Below are 13,163 nucleotides of genomic sequence, written 5' to 3'. Positions count from 1 at the left end.
GATGATGATTGTTATCCTTTTCTTTACAGATTTCCTTGTCTTGTTTTCTAGCTGAAATTCCAATGCTGGTATTATAATTTTTCTTTTGCAAGTTACTTTTTTCTCGACGGTGGTTAGTAATATTTTGTCTTTAACTTTGGTATTTGATAATTTTATCAATACATTTTTTTCTGATCAATTCTGCATGAAACTAAATCAAATTTTTCAACACGGATCAGGTTTTGTCATGATAAATTATTTTATATGTTTTTGAAATAATTTCCTCTTCCTCATTGTATTTATTTATTCCTTTATTAATTTGCAAATATTTATAAAAATTATATTTGTGAAAATTTCCTCTTCCTCATTGTATTTATTCCTTTATTAATTGTATTTATTATTCCTTTATTAATCTGAGATCATGATGGAAAGATTACACAATTAGCACATACACACTTCAAAATATAGATCTATAGTGTATATCTGCTAATTATGTAATCTTTCCATCATAATCTCAGATTCAACAACATTTCTCTATACTTTGTTTCCCGTTTGATTTTTATAGCCATCAGTAGTCCTCAGATGTGACCATCTTATTCTTCATTTATGTGTTATCATTATTATTATTCTAAAAATTTTATTACAGATGCTCCTTCACTTACAAGGAGGTTACATCTGAATAGACTCATGGTAAGTTAAAAATATTGTAACTGGAAAGTGCATTTTCCAACTATATTTTCAATTTAGGATGAGTTTATCTGAATGTAACCCCACAATATATCAAGGAGCGTAGTGAATGAATACCATTTTTACACTATCATAAAGTCAAAAAATTGTAAGTCAAACCATGGTAAATTGCAGACTGTCTGTCTTCCTTTAAGGTTTTAAATTTTTCTTGTATGTTATTAATATTTTTAACAACATTTTTTTTGTTCAAAGTATCATCAGTCTCTCATGTATGTTTTAATCAGAAGCCCACTGTTTTTTGAATCTTGCTTTTTAAAATTATTATTCTGTGGTTGCTGAATCAGGCAGGTTATTTTCATGCAATTAAACGTGTGGCGTGGCCCTTTCAGATCTGCCTGTCAAGCAGAGGTAAATCTAATTGTGAAAATAGTTTGCAAAACCTTATAGCTGTTTCCTTAAGTACAAATATACTTTGGAGGTAATGGAATTTTTCATTTTCTTGATTGTGGTGATAGTTTCATGAGTGTACATGGGTGTCAAAACCTATTGAACTGTACTCTTTAGGTATGTATCATTTATTGTATTATGCCTTAAGAAATATTTTTATAATATTTAGTTACAGCAATTTTTCTGCAATAGTGTAGGATGGGAGGACTTAAACCTGAGTAGGAAAAGATATGTGTGTGTGTTGTGTATATACATAAACATACGTACATACACACTGCTTGTTTCAACGTCTCAACATTTCAAAAGTCGTGGAAGTAATGAGGTATGGTAGAGAAATGGCAAAAAGTGCTGTTCAATAATAATGAACTCAGTACCATTAATATTCAGAATATCAACACCTAAAATTGCCTTAGTAAGCAACAGGGTGACAGATGCATGAAATAAAGGGTGTATTTGTGTGTGTGTGTATGTGTGTGTGTGTGTGTGTTTGTGTCTGAGAGTTAGTGTGATGGGTTAGTGTTTAGCCTAATTTATGTGATGCTAACTGAAGCATTTGAGAAGTCCTTTCTGATGAGATTCTGTCTGATGATGAGAGGACTTGTTAACTCAGATCATTTGTTCTTGTATCAGCATGACCAAGAACCTCTAGCCCCATTGTCAGCACAGTTGTACTCTTCCTGCTTTACCTCTATAATATTTATCCCCACCTCTTAGTCATATTACTCAAGGTCTTACAGATATAATTTTATTTGTAATGTTTAAGTAACTGAATTTAATTTGTGCCTTTTTCTTTCGGTTGCATTTGTGTCCCTTAGCTGAGCTGTGTTTTTAACTCACATACTCCACTGTCTTGCACATACTAGTAGACAACTACTCCCATCTTTAAAATAGGAATGATGATACCTGCCTTATTAGTCCTCAAAGACTATTGTATAAAACAGGAACAAAATTATAAGGAAAAGCCATTTTAAAACTCTAAGACAAAATGTAAATGCTTCTAGTAATTTATATAGCTATTACACAGCGTTGATGTAATATGCATGAGACCAGATTATAAAAGACTATTTGCATACTGTTAGTACTCATTTATTGACATTAAATATACTTTTCTTAAAGGAAGTGACACTTCTAAATGGAATCTCGTGAACAACTGAAGATATTAAATGCATTATTAGGGGAATGACATATAACACATGAAAATTGTATTTTAAGGGTATGTCACGAAGCAATACAAATATATTTTGGGGGTCACAAATGCTGTTAAAATCTTGCTTATGCTTTTTGAATCTTTCAAAGTCGGGAAAACAGGAAATGTATTTTTAAATTACATTCATTTTCCAGAAACAGGTATTACCTATCATCTTAACTCTCTCTTGCCTGTCAATACTTGTCACAATGCTTTTTAACAAGCTAGGCAAAGAGATTTGTCCAAAGCTATAAATTTTTATTCCATAAGTATTCACAAAGAAAAAATATATTTTTCTAAGTAGTCATAGATCTAATCCCAAATCAAATTACCATTTCCTGAGCTACCTACAAAATTTTATGGTTAAAAAAAATATGCGATTTCACCCACTAGAAAAAACTCATATATCTCTCTGAGTCTTCTTAGTTGAAAATTTAACATTCTATAAGATTTTGTTATCATATTTATAGGGAAAAAAACTTCATTTTAAGATGATAAATTACATAAGAAAAGACAGTGCTGGTAACTTTGCAAGAGATCAGAAAAAGAAAGCTTGTATTTATATTTCTATATTCTGACATAAAGAATGTGGTTATAATCTAGTACTTGCTTTTACATAAGAGAGATAGCCAATCATGTTAGTCTTCAACTTTTTTAAAAAAATTTTACCTCAGATTTTTAAATGAGCCAAAATGTTTACTAGATTTTAAAAAAATAAATAAAATATGCTTTCAGTTACTTATAAAGGAGTGAGGATTAGGATTAAATGGAGGAAAGTTTGTGTGAAACAGACTGTTACAGGACTACAAAGAAAAACGTTTTAAAAAATTTCTACTGTGTAAACTCCTTTTTCTTTTTACCCAAAGTATGTTCCATTGATTCCTATGTTTTGGGGAAAATATATCTATATCCATCCACCTATCTCTGACCTATCTCTGCTTCTATGTCTCTATCTGTGGATGAATCCCTCTATCTATGAGAGACAGATTATTTCAATGGTATTTACTTTTTTTTTTTTTTTTTTTTAAAGAAAGGTTCTTGCTCTGTTTCCCAAGGTGGAGTGCAGGAGCACATTCATGGCTCATTGCAGCTTCAGCCTCCTGGGATCAGGTTATTCTCACATCTTAACCTCCCAGATAACTGGGAATTCAGGTACGTGTCACAAGACCCTGATTTTTTTTTTTTTTGGTAGAGATGGGGTTTCCCCATGTTGCCCAGGCTGGTCTCAAGTGATCTGCAGGCCTCAGCCTCCCAAAGTTCTATGATTACAAGCATGTCTTATTGTGTCTAGGCCAATTTTGTTTTCCTTTCTTTTCTTTTTACTGTACAGAATTCTTTTTTGTTTGTTTCAAGTAACACTTATAGTAGTTATTTAACATACTTTGGATAACATCACTCTATATTTTTAAAACTTTTAAACTATATTCTAGCATTTTGATTTTAGTTTATTGGTATGCATCAGGATTTTTCTCCAATTTCTTCCAATGTTGAGAAAATTTAGACTATAAATCCTGAAGAACGGTTTATTAGTCTGTTCTCAATGCTGCTAATAAAAACATAACCAGGACTGGATAATTTATAAAGGAAAGAGGTTTATTTGAATCACAATTCCACATGGCTGGGGAGACCTCACAATTGTGGTGGAAAGCGAAGGGGAAGCAAGGGATGCCTTACATGGCAGCAGGCAAAAGAGAGCTTGTATAGGGGAACTCCCATTTATAAAACTATCAGACCTCGTGAGACTTATTCACTACCATGAGAACAGCATGGGGGAAACTGCCCCCATGGTTCAATTAAAACTGTCCCCCGCCCTTGACACGTGGGGGTTATTACAATTCAAGGTGAGATTTGAGTGGACACATAGCCTCACTGTATCAAATTGAATAGTTTAAAATAAGTGGTATAATAAGCAAATTAAAAAATTCCAGCAGATGATTAGAGATGGAAATAATGTGAACTCTATATAAATCATAGTTATATATAAGCTTGCCAAGAAGGCCATACATTTTTGATATATTATTTTTCATAGTTTTGAATTATCTCTCAAATTAATATATGACTATGCATATGTGTGTGAGGGTATATGTGTGTGTATGCAGACATTGCATATATGTGGGTATATACATATCCATATTGGCTACAAAGAAGGCTATTCATATTTAAAAGATTTTGAATAAAGCATTTTTAAGTATTTCATTTTGATCATCTTGAAGCATATCAAAATTCATAATGGGATAATTGCAGAGGAGCCTCCAGAACAAGGTGTATTGGGATGGGAAAGACTCCTAAATATATCCTAACACTATTTTGGCATGTGTATTATAATGCAGATATCCTTACTATGTAGATTTGTTGCCTCCACTCTAAAACTGTCTATTATGTTTCTGTCTCAAAAGTTTCGACATTTCCTTATTGACAAACTATGAGAAAGGAAAATGGGAATAATAAAGTTTATTATACCAGGGTTTTGTGAAGATGCTGCATGCTTAGGATCTCCATAGGCAAGAGTTTGGTGAGGCAGGACTGCCTTATACAAAAGATTTTCCCTATCCTAGAACCAAAATTAGAAATGAAACAAACAAATTCTCATGTGTTGAAAATTGCCTGTCAATCCAGTACTTTAGGTACCTTGCATGGGTCACATTGAACAGTCATCCTTTAATATTCATGGAAGAATAGTTCAAGGAGCTTCACAAATGTCAAAATTTGTGGATGCTCAAGTTCCTGATATAAAATGGTGTAATATTTGCATATAATCTAGGCACAACCTTCCAAATAGTATAAATAATCTCTAGATTACTTTTAATACCTAATACAATGTAAGTGCCATGTACATAGTTGTTATACTGTATTGTTTAGGGAATAATGACAAGAGAAAAAAGTCCATACATATTCAGTACCGATGGGATTTTTTTTAGTGAATACTTTTCTATCAAAGATTGATTGAATCCATTGATGTGGAACCCATGGATATGGAAGACAAACCCATGGATATGAAGGACTAAGGCCTATAAATAAATTGCACACTAGATTAAGTCTCACTTGACAAGATTTTGGAGTATTCTTTAGCATTAGTGGCTATGGAATAAATTCTTATGAGATGCTCATAATATTGTATCTCTTGAAGAACTGTATATTTTCAACTTTTTTTTTTTTTTTTGCTAATGTGTGCCCTGGGTTGAGATTTATTAAACTTTTATTTAATAACAACAAAACAAAATCAAGGTACTCACTGGCAGATTTTTGAAAGGTAAAGCACAAGGATAGTAATATAATCGGGAATTTGGTGTACCTTATCATTTGCTTTTCCTTTTTTAAATCTTCCTTGGCATTCTCAGTTTTTTTTGTTTTGTTTATTTAAAAAGAATATTGGTGATTTTTATACCTAATATTATGGGACTTGTACATAACATTACACAGATTTCTTATGCCTAACATCACAGCTTACCCCTGACTGAATTAGTAAATGCATTTTCCATATGAATTTACAACTTATGAAGTAATTATCACATTTGACAATGTTTGTCCTTGTTTATACATGAATGTTAGCTAAAACACCTTTGATTATTGCCAACATTAACCCATTAAATATGTATTCGATTCTTAACAGTCAAAACAGAATTTAAGTTTCAAGGCATTTTCAAAATCTAATCCACTGATACTCTGTATCACCATATCCTAAAGCTTGTATATTTTAGACAAATAAGCTCCAATTTAGGTAGCCATTGAGAAAACTTTTTCTTGTGTTTCTTTGGCTTAAAAACTGGGAATAAGCCTTTGTTTTCTTCTGATTTTCTTATTTCACTCTGAAGAATCTTGAAGACTCCAGAACTCAATAAATCATTGTACATTGTCTCATTCATGTCCACTTGGTAGCAGACATCTTGTCTCAATGTTTGGGCACAAAATAGTAAAATAAAAGTTGTTAATATTCTCACATACTGCTAATTGAATATTGACATATTGCATAGCAGCACTCAGCAAAGATACGTTTATTTTTTTTAAAGAAATGAGTATTGTATTTCCTTTTTTAATGTATGAAACAAAACCACTGATGTGCATTATTGCTAACAGCCAAGGTATATTTGTTGAAGCAAACTCATTTCTTCACTTCACTATGTGAAATTAAATTGAAAATTTACTTTTACAGCATTCAAGTGTACCTTATGTGTAGAGCAATACCCAGGGATCAGTGTTTACAAATTAAGAGATGGGCGTTAAGTATTTGTACAATGTAAAATGTCCATTGGCTGTAAAATGTTTATCTTGAAAATAAAGGGTAAGATCAAGACCTGAACTAGTAGTAAGAATTGTGTAATTGTAACTATGATTTCCTTCTAATTTTGCTAACTAATTTTCTAATTTTGCTAACTACATACTTCATTGACTTTATAAATCCACATGACATCATTTTTCTTCAAATTTTGAGGCATTGTGTGATGCAAATGCACGCACCATAATTGACACAAAAGCTACAGAGTATCCAAGCATATTTAAAAGATTTTGTATAAAGCACTTTTAAACGTAAATCAAAAAATATGTGGCTGCCATGACTGGTTATTACAACACAAATCATGTGTTGGCTTATAGCTGTTGAAATCCCTAGCTGCTGAATGTCCTAGAAATAAAATTATATTTTTCTTTTTCTGCACTCTATGGAATTTGAGGCCAATCTCTGAGGTTAAATCACTTTTTTGACCTCAAAGATCTTTCAGCAAGTATTCATAAGAAGCTGTCTCTGGAGCCTTCCACTTTAAGGTAACAAATGATATGAACTGTGTAGCTGGTTTAAAAAAAAAAAAAAAAAAAAAAAAAAGTAAAGGTTTAGCTAATAGAATCTAATGTTATGTGAATGAGATTTTCTTTTGCCACATATTTGTTCGTCTTTCATTTTCATTATTTATAGAAATTATTATACCAAAAATCACAATAATATTCCATAACCTATTAATACCTTCAAAAGATGTAAGATTTTACTTAAGGTAATAACCATAGTTATTAGGGGAAACATCTCTCTCCCACAAATGATTTTTACGTAAAGAGATTTTCTTTAAATACAAATGAGTTTGAGTTGCAACTTTCACTTCCTTAGACAAAGATGATCTGAGTTCTCTGGTAAGTCAGCAATAGTATTTACATTTCTTAATTGGTCAGAATTATTTAATAATTTATCAAGATTTCTGGATGTAGGATAAATTTGTTTCTTTATCTTTTGTTTTTCTAGATTGCTGTGAGAAGGAGCCATGTAAGTGAGTATTCTCTGCAATTGTTTTAGTTGAAATTTACAAACACTAGACTGAGAATTTAGTGAATAAGATGATTTTAACCTTAAAATCAATTTGATCAGTAATGTAGGTGATATTTGGATTCTGTTTTTCTTTCTTATTAATTAAGGTATATTTGAGGAAATGATTTACTTCCTTTTTTTAAATTATACTTTAAGTTCTGAGATACATGCGCAGAATGACACTTGACATGGTGGTTTGCTGCACCCTTCAACCCATCATGTACATTAGGCATCTCTCCTAATGCTATCCCTCCCCTAGCCCCGCACCCTCCAACAGGCCCCAGTGTGTGATGTTCCCCACCCTGTGTCTATGTATTCTCATTGTTCAACTCCCACTTATGAGTGAGAACATATGGTGTTTGGTTTTCTGTGTCTGTGTTAGTTTGCTGAGAATGATGGTTTCCAGCTTCATCCATGTCCCTACAAAGGACATGAACTCATCGTTTTTTATGGCTGCATAGTGTTCCATGGTGTATATGTGCCACATTTTCTTTATCCAATGTATCATTGATGGGCATTTGGGTTAGTTCCAAATCTTTGCTATTGTGAATAGCACTGCAATAAACATGTGTGCTTGTGTCTTTATAGTAGAATCATTGATAATCCTTTGGGCATATACCTGTAATGGGATTGCTGGGTCAAGTGGTATTTCTGGTTGTAGATCCTTGAGGAATTGCCACACTGTCTTCCACAAGGGTTGAACTAATTTACACTCCCATGAACAGTGTAAAAGCCTTCCTATTTCTTCAGATCCTCCATCATCTGTTGTTTCCTGACTCGTTAATGATTGCCATTCTAACTGGCATGAGATGGTATCTCATTGTTGTTCTGATTTGCATTTCTCTAATGACCAGTGATGATAACCTATTTTTCATATAATTTTTGGCCACATAAATGTTTTCTTCTGAGAAGTGTCTGTTCATATGTTTTGCCTACTTTTTGATGGGGTTGTTTTTTTCTTGTAAATTTGTTTAAGTTCCTTATAGATTCTGGATATTAGCCCTTTGTCAGATGGATGGATTGCAAAAATTTTGTCCCATTCTGTGGGTTGTCGATTCATGTTGATGATAGTTTCTTTTGCTTTGCAGAAGCTCTTTAGCTTAATTAGATCCCATTTGTCAATTTCGGCTTTTGCTGCCATTGCTTTTGGCATTGCAGTCATGAAGTCTTTGCCCATACCTATGTCCTGAATGAGATTGCCTAGGTTTTCTTCTAGGGTTTTTATGGTTTTAGGTCCTACATTTAAGTCTTTAATCTGTCTTAAGTTTTGTATAATGTGTAAGGAAGGGGTCCAGTTTCAGTTTTCTGCATATGGCTATCCAGTTTTCCCAACACCATTTATTAAATAGGGAATCCTTTCTCCATTGCTTCTGTCAGGTTTGTCAAAGATCAGATGGTTGTAGATGTGAGGAATTATTTCTGAGGCCTCTGGTCTATTCTTCCCATTCACTGGGAATTACTTCCTGTTCAATCACTGCACTTACCATAATAATAAAATGTTTACTTAATTATCCATAAATTGTTTAAAAATTTTCAATTACACAGATCTATGTCCATTTCCCTTTATGAAAACTGGGTAAAGCATTTATATTAACTGAGCTCATATTTCTTTACTTTTTTAACCAAAGTTTAGTAAAAGATGAACATCATTGTTAATTTAAATCTTACACATCTTTTTAAAAAAATAAAAAATGGCTGTCCTTAATGTACGTTTCTATAACAAAAATAATCCTAGTAAGGGTTAAGGAAAATTTGAGTCATACCTAACATACCATAAAAAATGTAACATTAGTAAAACAGATAATGAATAAACTAGAGAAAGCTGTTTGGGATTTAAATATAGTTCAAATTTGTAAATGTAATAGAGTATATAATAAGTGTATGCAAACAAATGTGCATTATAATGTTAGAGTAAAAAATGTTATCAAGAATCAGCTGAGAACGTTGAAAAGCTTCACGAGAGGGCAGAGCAAGATGGCCGAATAGGAACAGCTCCAGTATCCAACTCCCAGCGCGAGTGACACAGAAGACCGGTGATTTCTGCATTTTCAACTGAGGTACTGGGTTCATCTCACTGGAGAGTGCCGGACGATCGGTGCTGGTCAGCTGCTGCAGCCCGACCAGCGAGAGCTGAAGCAGGGCGAGGCATTGCCTCACCTGGGAAGCGCAAGGGGGAAGGGAATCCCTTTTCCTAGCCAGGGGAACTGAGACACACAACACCTGGAAAATCGGGTAACTCCCACCCCAATACTGCGCTTTAAGCAAACAGGCACACCAGGAGATCATATCCCACACCTGGCCGGGAGGGTCCCACACCCACGGAGCCTCCCTCATTGCTAGCACAGCAGTCTGTGATCTACCAGCAAGGCAGCAGCGAGGCTGGGGGAGGGGCGCCCGCCATTGCTGAGGCTTAAGTAGGTAAACAAAGCCGCTGGGAAGCTCGAACTGGGTGGAGCTCACAGCAGCTCAAGGAAACCTGCCTGTCTCTGTAGACTCCACCTCTGGGGACAGGGCAATAACAAACACAGCCGAAACCTCTGCAGACGCAAACGACTCTGTCTGACAGCTTTGAAGAGAGCAGTGGATCTCCCAACACGGAGGTTGAGATCTGAGAAGGGACAGACTCCCTGTTCAAGTGGGTCCCTGACCCCTGAGTAGCCTAACTGGGAGACATCCCCCACTAGGGGCAGTCTGACACCCCACACCTCACAGGGTGGAGTACACCCCTGAGAGGAAGCTTCCAAAGCAAGAATCAGACAGGTACACTCGCTGTTCAGAAATATTCTATCTTCTGCAGCCTCTGCTGCTGATACCCAGGCAAACAGGGTCTGGAGTGGACCTCAAGCAATCTCCAGCAGACCTACAGCTGAGGGTCCTGACTGTTAGAAGGAAAACTATCAAACAGGAAGGACACCTACACCAAAACCCCATCAGTACATCACCATCATCAAAGACCAGAGGCAGATAAAACCACAAAGATGGGGAAAAAGCAGGGCAGAAAAGCTGGAAATTCAAAAAATAAGAGCGCATCTCCCCCGGCAAAGGAGCGCAGCTCATCGCCAGCAACGGATCAAAGCTGGACGGAGAATGACTTTGACGAGATGAGAGAAGAAGGCTTCAGTCCATCAAATTTCTCAGAGCTAAAGGAGGAATTACGTACCCAGCGCAAAGAAACTAAAAATCTTGAAAAAAAAGTGGAAGAATTGATGGCTAGAGTAATTAATGCAGAGAAGGTCATAAACGAAATGAAAGAGATGAAAACCATGACACGAGAAATACGTGACAAATGCACAAGCTTCAGTAACCGACTCGATCAACTGGAAGAAAGAGTATCAGCGATTGAGGATCAAATGAATGAAATGAAGCGAGAAGAGAAACCAAAAGAAAAAAGAAGAAAAAGAAATGAACAAAGCCTGCAAGAAGTATGGGATTATGTAAAAAGACCAAATCTACGTCTGATTGGGGTGCCTGAAAGTGAGGGGGAAAATGGAACCAAGTTGGAAAACACTCTTCAGGATATCATCCAGGAGAACTTCCCCAACCTAGTAGGGCAGGCCAACATTCAAATCCAGGAAATACAGAGAACGCCACAAAGATACTCCTCGAGAAGAGCAACTCCAAGACACATAATTGCCAGATTCACCAAAGTTGAAATGAAGGAAAAAATCTTAAGGGCAGCCAGAGAGAAAGGTCGGGTTACCCACAAAGGGAAGCCCATCAGACTAACAGCAGATCTCTCGGCAGAAACTCTCCAAGCCAGAAGAGAGTGGGGGCCAATATTCAACATTCTTAAAGAAAATAATTTTAAACCCAGAATTTCATATCCAGCCAAACTAAGTTTCATAAGTGAAGGAGAAATAAAATCCTTTACAGATAAGCAAATGCTTAGAGATTTTGTCACCACTAGGCCTGCCTTACAAGAGACCCTGAAGGAAGCACTAAACATGGAAAGGAACAACCGGTAGCAGCCATTGCAAAAGCATGCCAAAATGTAAAGACCATCGAGGCTAGGAAGAAACTGCATCAACTAATGAGCAAAATAACCAGTTAATATCATAATGGCAGGATCAAGTTCACACATAACAATCTTAATCTTAAATGTAAATGGACTAAATGCTCCAATTAAAAGACACAGACTGGCAAACTGGATAAAGAGTCAAGACCCATCAGTCTGCTGTATTCAGGAGACCCATCTCACACGCAGAGACATACATAGGCTCAAAATAAAGGGATGGAGGAAGATTTACCAAGCAAATGGAGAGCAAAAAAAAGCGGGGGTTGCAATACTAGTCTCTGATAAAACAGACTTAAAACCATCAAAGATCAAAAGAGACAAAGAAGGCCATTACATAATGGTAAAGGGATCAATTCAACAGGAAGAGCTAACTATCCTAAATATATATGCACCCAATACAGCAGCACCCAGATTCATAAAGCAAGTCCTTAGAGACTTACAAAGAGACTTAGACTCCCATACAATAATAATGGGAGACTTCAACACTCCACTGTCAACATCAGACAGATCAACGAGACAGAAAGTTAACAAGGATATCCAGAAATTGAACTCATCTCTGCAGCAAGCAGACCTAATAGACATCTATAGAACTCTCCACCCCAAATCAACAGAATATACATTCTTCTCAGCACCACATCGTACTTACTCCAAAATCGACCACGTAATTGGAAGTAAAGCACTCCTCAGCAAATGTACAAGAACGGAAATTATAACAAACTGTCTCTCAGACCACAGTGCAATCAAACTAGAACTCAGGACTAAGAAACTCAATCAAAACCGCTCAACTACATGGAAACTGAACCACCTGCTCCTGAATGACTACTGGGTACATAACGAAATGAAGGCAGAAATAAAGATGTTCTTTGAAACCAATGAGAACAAAGATACATCATACCAGAATCTCTGGGACACATTTAAAGCAGTGTGTAGAGGGAAATTTATAGCACTAAATGCCCACAAGAGAAAGCAGGAAAGATCTAAAATTGACACTCTAACATCGCAATTAAAAGAACTAGAGAAGCAAGAGCAAACACATTCGAAAGCTAGCAGAAGGCAAGAAATAACTAAGATCAGAGCAGAACTGAAGGAGATAGAGACACAAAAAACTCTCCAAAAAATCAATGAATCCAGGAGTTGGTTTTTTGAAAAGATCAACAAAATTGACAGACCACTAGCAAGACTAATAAAGAAGAAAAGAGAGAAGAATCAAATCGACGCAATTAAAAATGATAAAGGGGATATCACCACCGACCCCACAGAAATACAAACTACCATCAGAGAATACTATAAACACCTCTATGCAAATAAACTGGAAAATCTAGAAGAAATGGATAATTTCCTGGACACTTACACTCTTCCAAGACTAAACCAGGAAGAAGTTGAATCCCTGAATAGACCAATAGCAGGCTCTGAAATTGAGGCAATAATTAATAGCCTACCAACCAAAAAAAGTCTAGGACCAGATGGATTCACAGCTGAATTCTACCAGAGGTAAAAGGAGGAGTTGGTACCATTCCTTCTGAAACTATTCTAATCAATAGAAAAAGAGGGAATCCTCCCTA

At 35.5% G+C, this 13,163-nt stretch overlaps 1 long non-coding RNA gene across 2 annotated transcripts in view; it reads left to right on the top strand.

The window, feature by feature from the left end:
• LOC112426653 (uncharacterized) overlaps positions 1-13,163 on the top strand; it is a 52,858-nt gene that overhangs the window by 13,856 nt on the left and 25,839 nt on the right. For both annotated transcript variants that reach the window (XR_011614698.1, XR_003018045.2), the window contains exon 3: positions 7,524-7,544. This is a non-coding gene — a long non-coding RNA (uncharacterized lncRNA). The remainder of the gene's footprint in view (positions 1-7,523; positions 7,545-13,163) is intronic.

This window comes from Macaca nemestrina, chromosome 16 (genome assembly GCF_043159975.1).
Source record: "Macaca nemestrina isolate mMacNem1 chromosome 16, mMacNem.hap1, whole genome shotgun sequence".
Classification (NCBI taxonomy): Eukaryota; Metazoa; Chordata; class Mammalia; order Primates; family Cercopithecidae; genus Macaca; species Macaca nemestrina.
Note: the sequence above shows the minus strand (reverse complement) of the source record. Positions and strands in the feature narration are given on the sequence as shown.